The 7,706-nt window shown below is 36.2% G+C and overlaps 1 pseudogene; it reads left to right on the top strand.

Moving 5' to 3' along the window:
- The first annotated feature begins 1,381 nt into the window (after positions 1-1,381).
- On the top strand, positions 1,382-6,967 carry LOC142525584 (putative methyltransferase PMT4; annotated as a pseudogene).
- The last annotated feature ends 739 nt before the right edge of the window (positions 6,968-7,706 follow it).

Here is a 7,706-nt window from a genome sequence, read left to right on the forward strand (position 1 = left end):
ATTCTGATTTGTTTCCCTTACTGATTTTTCCCAACTGTACGTAGTTAGTCTATATTTTCAGTAGTCTATTACAATAGTAAATTTTCAGAAGTCTATTACAGTAGCTTATTTCAGTAACTTTCATGACTTAATTTCAGAAGTCTATCAGAACTTATTATTTCTAGTTCCTTCTCCCCAGATTATGAAACCTTGCTCTGATACCACTTCAATGTCACGCCCCGGGACTGGAGTTGGTTGACACCGGCGTTGCTCTCAAATTTACATTCGAAAACAACCAGCCTCAGAGTACAGAATTCAGAAACCAATCTTTTATTCATAATACGAAATAAATCAATTGTCTGTTACAACTCGAATACTGATGTTTTACAGCGAAAATTTAAAACCAGACATAACTGTGTCTTAACAGATACAGCGGAATTAACATAAACATAAACTGAGAACAATAATCTTCTTCACCAGCCCCAGAATTGGATCTGCTCTTCTTCTTATTCTAATATTTCTTCCTCGTTCTTATCTGAGATGGGTTTGGTGGGTGAGTGATATGATTGTCACTCAGTAAGCAGGGGCGGGAATAACTCCCAGTTTTCAGAAACCATTTTTACAGAAACAGTAATACAATAATGTACAGAAAATTCTTATTTTCAGAACAGTAATCATAATTCAGAGATCACAGGTTTCAGAACAGAAATCAGAATTAGTAAGCAATGAGCACGTTAGTGAATTTCATGGCTAAACTGATATCAGTCCCCTATATGTTCTCTCCTCTAAGGGGTGAGGCCAGAATCAGAATCAGAATCGGAAATGTTCAGAATATATATTCCTACCATTAGTTCACTAGGGAGTTTCAGTACTTCAAAATCATATAGCAGAAATTAAACATTCAGAATTGTGCTTTAAAACAGAAATTAACAAACTGATTTCAAGATACTTATACATAAGCCCACTTACAGTAATTTTCTTAAAGAATTTCGGTTGAAGTCTGGAATTCTGCTTGCCTCGCTACTGGATTTTACAGCTTCGAAAAATGCACTCTCTTAGTTCTAATTTCAAGTGATAACTCAAGATTTTGGTAACAACCATTTCAGAGATTGAGGGTGTTATTTATAAGCCAAATCTGACTGTTAGCCTTCCAATTAATAATCATACTCTGCCATTAACAGCCTTTATTCAATGTTAAATACTTCAGTTACAAGTCCTGGACAGAATCAGTAGCTATCTGCTGGAATCTCGCTACTGAACTCTTCTGCTGCTGGATTCTGTCTGCTGGATTTTGTCTGCTGGAAAATACATCTTCTGAAATATGAGTTGCTGCTGGAATTGTTAGCTTCTGCTGAAATTTGCTAGCTGCTGCTACTGTTGGAAATTCAGGTTCTCACACTGGGAATGTTAAGCTAAGCAAAGACCAATTCCTTTCATCTGGAAGCATGACAAAAAGGTAGTTATTCTGAGATTAGTTCAAAATTTTGGATTCAACCTTCTCAGTTCCGTTGGACTAATGGGAATATGCAACTTCTCCTGTAAATAAAATACTATATTTTTCATCTATTCCGTCATTGATATACATTTGAAATTCTACAGGTTAATGTTGCTGGAAGAGAATCAAATTTCCTTTCACTCGGATGATGATATGATTGTTGATGGTGTCAAGGATTATTCTCACCAGATTGCTGAGATGATAGGATTGGGAAGTGATGCTGAATTTTGCGAAGCTGGTGTAAGTTATCTCTACAAAGCCTATCATCTCTTCATAATTCATAGTTTGGCCGACTGCACCAGGTTTTCTTATGTAAACTCAGGTTGTCTTTGTTAGAAAATCCAGAAAAGTTTAAAATTTGTGTTTTTTCCTTGTGAAACTGTTTTGCGTTTCATCGTTAATCGTAAAAATATAAATTGCCATATACCTAATTTTGTGTTTGATGAATTTGCTTCTGCTAAATTACAGGTGCGCAATGTGTTAGATATTGGCTGTGGATTTGGTAGCTTTGACGCTCACTTGCTCTCGCTCAAGTTGATGGCTGTTTGTATAGCAGCTTAATGAGTCAACTGGTAGCCAAGTTCAGCTAGCCCTTGAGAGAGGTCTACCAGCTATAATTGGAAGCTTCGTCTCAAGACAGCTACCATCTCCATCATTGTCATATGACATGGTTCACTGCACTCAGTGTGGCATCTTCTGGGATGACAAAGGTATTTTCTTTGTGTTTGCACCAAAAATAAAAATAGATCGATATTGTTTGGCCTAAGGGTGATAGGCTTTCCTCTTTCTGTCAAGCAATTTTCAAGGCAATGCTTTGCTCCTTGGGATCATAGAGAATATTCTTATTTCTCTAAGAATGATTTCTTAAACTTAGCCCGTGGACAATGGACTTTATCAGACTTAGAGCCTTTTTACATTTAGGAAAGTAAAATTGATATTTGGGTTCAATACGTATGCCAATCTTTTGTCATTCTGATTTCCTGTTGCAGCTACCACCATTTGATTTGATGTGGGTACTACACCCAGAAATTTGCGTGAAATGTCTATGTCTTGGTGTCACGGAGCTATTTTATTTTTTACTTTGATCATACACAAAATTCGTACTGTTGAACAATTTCAGGTACCATAACTATCAGATTTCATTGCACGAGGTATTTATATGACAATTTTTTCTATAAATAGAAATTTACTATTTCACGGAAAGTATTCTTTACAGGTCACACACATCTTCAAGTTGTCAAATTGGTTCTCTTCAGATCCTACTTAAACATTTGTATTTTCTTATTCTCTCCGTGCTAATGGAAGTAAAATACTTTGCTGGAAAATTTTTGTTGCTTCTTGAATACCGACAACTTAGTAATGAATGAGATCTAAGTTCATACTAAATAGTCTAGGTTAAATAAAAAAGATAAAGTCCAAACTGATGGACGTAAATTGAACTTTACGATCAAGATTTTGCCTACGTCTGGAATAAGCGGCAGATAGGTGTATCATCAAAGAAAAAAATAATTTTGTCTGTACATTCATTTTAACACCAAATTGACATCTGCTGGACTTCTATTTGATGCGTATACCAAACTACAAGGCAAGTTAGCTTTTTATGCTTTCTAAGCTTTCTAGGTACTGTGAAAGAGGATAATCTTGTACTTAAGTTTTTTGACATAATGTGATTGATTTCAATTATTCAGTTGTTATTTCTTGTGCTTATTACGAGTTTGTGCATCAGATGGAATCTTTCTAATCGAAGCTGACAGAGTACTCAGGCCTGGAAGATACTTTGTTTTAACATCACCCACAAGCACAAATCAAGGAAGTTATGTAGGCACAAAGAAAGGCAGCATTGCAACTCCTTTCGAAGTATGCACACGAAAACTATGCTGGGATCTTTTAGCAAAGCAAGAAGAGACCTTCATCTGGCAGAAAACTGCAGATGCTCAATGCTATATTTCTAGGTGAGGCTAGTTTGTTACACTTATCCTTTGCCTGATATTTCCTTTATTTTTGTTTAATTCCCTGCCTAGCCCTCTTTAATTTTTCAGTTTACTTTATATCCCTTTTCCCTCCTCAGTTTTATCATCATGCATCTTTCATTTAACCATGATTTCCTTTCTGTTCTAATTTTAGGAAGCAGGGCAGTACCCCACTTTGTAATGCAGAGGATGTCCAATCATATTATAGACCACTTGCGCAGTGTATAAGTGGGACGACAAGCAAGCATTGGATCCCAATTCAGAAGAGATCATCTGGTTCATTAACCTCTGATCAGCTGGAAGTCTATGGTAAGTAATGTTAGTTCACGACATACAGGTGTTGCGCTTGTATATCGGTTTATGTTATCTTTTGTCCACGGCCAACATGCTGAGCCCTGCTCTCTTTGGTTTGCAAACAAATTCAATTTGTCATATTGTTCAATTTTTATAGGAATTAATCCTGAAGATTTCTTTGAAGAATTGGAGTTCTGGAGATCATCATTAAGAAATTATTGGTCATTGCTTTCTCCCTTGATTTTCTCTGACCACCCAAAGAGGCCAGGTGATGAAGACCCAATTCCTCCTTATAATATGGTTCGGAATGTGATGGACATGCATGTTCACTATGGAGGCTTTAATGTTGCGCTGTTGGAAGCTAGAAAGTCTGCGTGGGTGATGAATGTTGTGCCCGTTGGTGAACCTAATATACTTCCTACCATTTTTTACCAAGGTTTGGTGTCTTACATAACTGGTAAGATGTTTGTTCGAAAGGTTCCTTAGACTAGTTCACTGCTGTGTTTCTTGAGTAAAAATTGACTAAGAAGCTGCTGCTTGTTCTGGAAATCCTATTTCATGCTTAAGTTTCTTTTGACGTCATGTTTCTAATATAGGATAATATAATCCATATTCTTATAGCAATGTTTTACTTGTATTTTACCTGGAATGGCTTATTGTTGAACACCCCAAATTTGGTGGAGATATTGGGATATAAGTACATTAGCCATCAATCATTAAGGTTCGTTTGGAGGTGGAGTGGGAATTTTGTAGTACTACATCAAGCTTCTTTGAAATAGTTCGAAACATAGTCTGATTTGGATAACAGTCTTAATTCCAATTTCACGGCCGAGAAGTTTATCCTCTATAAGCCAATATGCAAACCGTGTCTACAAAGCATAAAATATTCTCTACTCAGTCATTTTCTATGTGATTTATCTTGTTTTCTTGCACTATTTCTTGAATTTTCTAAAGCCATTTCCATGGAGTGTTGAGAAAACAGTTCTTGCAATGCAGGTGTGAGTGAACCTTTCCCTACCTACCCTCGGACATATGACTTGCTTCACGCGAAGGGACTACTTTCACACCTTGCTACAGAACAGTGCGGTATGTTTGATTTAATTTTTGAAATGGATCGCATTCTCCGGCCAGAGGTAAATGGTCAATGACCCATAGTGTAGATGCTCAAAAGTTCTTAATTATTCGATGACTTTCTGCATCTTATCCTGTTTAAAGTACAGATCTCATGCACATATTTTTGTATCTGCTCTTGATACTAGCATTCTCGAATTATATGCATAACTGTGTGTAGGGATGGGTTGTCGTATCTGATAAGGTTGGTCCTATTTGTAAAATCCAAGATTTTTGCATAATCGTGATAATATTTTTTTTGTAATTTAAGTGTTCTAGGATTATTCAATTTTTGGGTATCTATTTCATTATTTTATTTAAGATGTAAGATTTGCAAGTTTATCTAAAGTTGGGTGGATAATTATATCATGTTCAATATTTTTGAGCTCAAGATTTAAGATATTATTGTGCATATATTTTGAACTTGGGATAATAAATAGACCACGATCTAAGAAATTAAATAAGGAATATTTGGATATAAGCAAGTAAAGTTGGATATATAAATTCAAAGTTGGAAAGATTTTTACCAGATAAAGATCTAAGATTTGATATACTTGGATAAAGATTAAGCAGAGGATAATATAATCCCTAAATTTTGAAATATCCAAGGGATGAATATTTAGATTTAAAAATATTATCCAAGATCACGGATAAAATATTGATAATAATCATAGATTTAAAGTTTGATTCAAAAGTTCAAACGTAAGGATATACACGATCAGGATAGCAGCCACCTCTCTATAAATAGGAGAAGCTTTCATTCAGAATTTACACCTCATTTACACATCAAATTTCGAGTTTTTGTTCTCCAATTTTCGAAATTCCTATCCAAAAATTATGCACGAGTCATCAAAATTTTGTCCATGTTCAGAAATTTTTTTCTCTCTCTAGGATACAAGGAATCCGATCTTCACCGTTCAGAATGTTCTTCCATATGTTTCAAATAAGATATCCAAATTTCGTCCAAATCCAACGGTTAGTTTTTTGTTTATAGCCTTCGCCAAAAACCTGCTCCGATTCTAGGTGGGAAACAGTATACCTATGGTTTTTTGTCCATAAGCAGGTTAAAACGACTTCGAAACTCGATCTCCACCATTCATAATGTATTTGACGTAATTTTGAACGTACCGTGAAATTTTGAGCCCGATCCAACAGTTCAATAATGCGCAATGAATTTTTCAAGACTGCTGATTTTTCGGGCGATGGTGCTGCTGCGTTTTTGAAGTGTCGGTTACATGATTCTTCTATGATTTTCGAATTCTTCGTGTTTTTCTTCAAGGATTAAGGTAAGTGGGCTTGTATTAAATGTGTAAATTTCGGTTATGCATTTCGTGTGTTTTAAAATTTGATCGAGTGCAAATTCTTCTTCTACCCCCTTCTGGTTACGATTTTTGGCATGAGTTATGTTTTGACAGTGTGAGAATTCAACTTGATATGGGTGGGAATCCCAACCATGACGTATCCTTACGCGGTGGGGGACTTAAGCGCTATACGGCCTCGTCTCCTTATAGGAGTAAAAATTAGGGACTAATATCAGTAAAAAATTGAAAGTAGAGGAATCTCAGTGTCTGGTAAATGTCATGCATGTGATATGAATGATCTTATGTAAGTCGTGTGATTTCGAAATTTTATGCATGTTGTTATATTGTGCTCGAACGGCCCCCACTTGCTGAGTAATTCCCAAAATACTCACCCCTTACTCTACCCTCCCCAGATAAATCAGAAGAAGAAATAGAGAAAGAAGAATCAGACGCCAGTTTTTGGGCTGATAGTAGACGCATGAAGAATTTTAATTAAGAATATGTTCTTGTGAGTTTTAATTCAAGTTGTAAACGCTTCCGCAGATTTTTATCGTTTTCGGAGTTACTGTTGTAAAGACGATTCCATTTTTATGGTATTTATGATATAAACTGGTTTTGGTTTATAGTGTACTACGAGGCTTATTTAGCAATTATGTGATTGTTGAATAATGCCGGTGTCGACTAACTCCGGTCTCGGGACGTGACACTATTGAGAGTGCACGTACCATTGTTACACAGCTCCACCTCGAGTTATTGATCTTCAGAATGGAAGTGACCAGCGGCTACTAGTATGCCAAAAACGATTTCTGAGAAAATGATCTCTTACGGAAGCTCTCACACCCCGGAAACAATCCAATCCTCTCGAAATCTGGTAATTCTCACGTCTTGGATTATCGAACAGATAAATAATTCGAAAAAAGCTGTGGGGGCTTACAGGGCAAGTATGGCTAGCTGTTTTTCTCAAAATGATAAAAATTTCTAATGCCATCTCTAGTTTTTCTACAAGTATTAAATTATTAATCCCTTGTCTGTGTAAGTTTTGATGCAATGCTATCACCCAAGTGACATTCTATAATTACATCAATCAGGACAACACTGTTAAGATTGGAACTTGGACCTAACTCAACCCCAAAAGCTAGCTCAAGGGGGGAGGATTGTCCAAGCCCATATATACAACTCCCAGGTTATTTATCCAACCGATTTGGGACAATTAACACACCCCTCTCACGTCCATTAATGAACATCTGGAGCGTGGAGTTTACAAATGACCCAATTATGGGCAACACGGGTGGCCTAATTATAGGCAGTCCAACACATAACGGTGGAACCCGGGCTCTGATACCATGAGAAATATTGGAAGAAAATAATTTTCTTTTCCTTGATTGTTTTATCTATTGAATCACACGGTGTATATATACAGAGAAGTTCTCGAAATTGCAAAGTGCTATATTTAGACAAAAGAATAAATAAATGAAAGTCCTAATTATGGTTGAGATTTGACAGCACTAATTCTTCCATTAATTTTTCCATTGATGCTTCCAGAATTTGAGTCACGGC

The sequence above is a fragment of the Primulina tabacum genome, chromosome 14 (genome assembly GCF_025594145.1).
Source record: "Primulina tabacum isolate GXHZ01 chromosome 14, ASM2559414v2, whole genome shotgun sequence".
In the NCBI taxonomy this organism is placed as follows: Eukaryota; Viridiplantae; Streptophyta; class Magnoliopsida; order Lamiales; family Gesneriaceae; genus Primulina; species Primulina tabacum.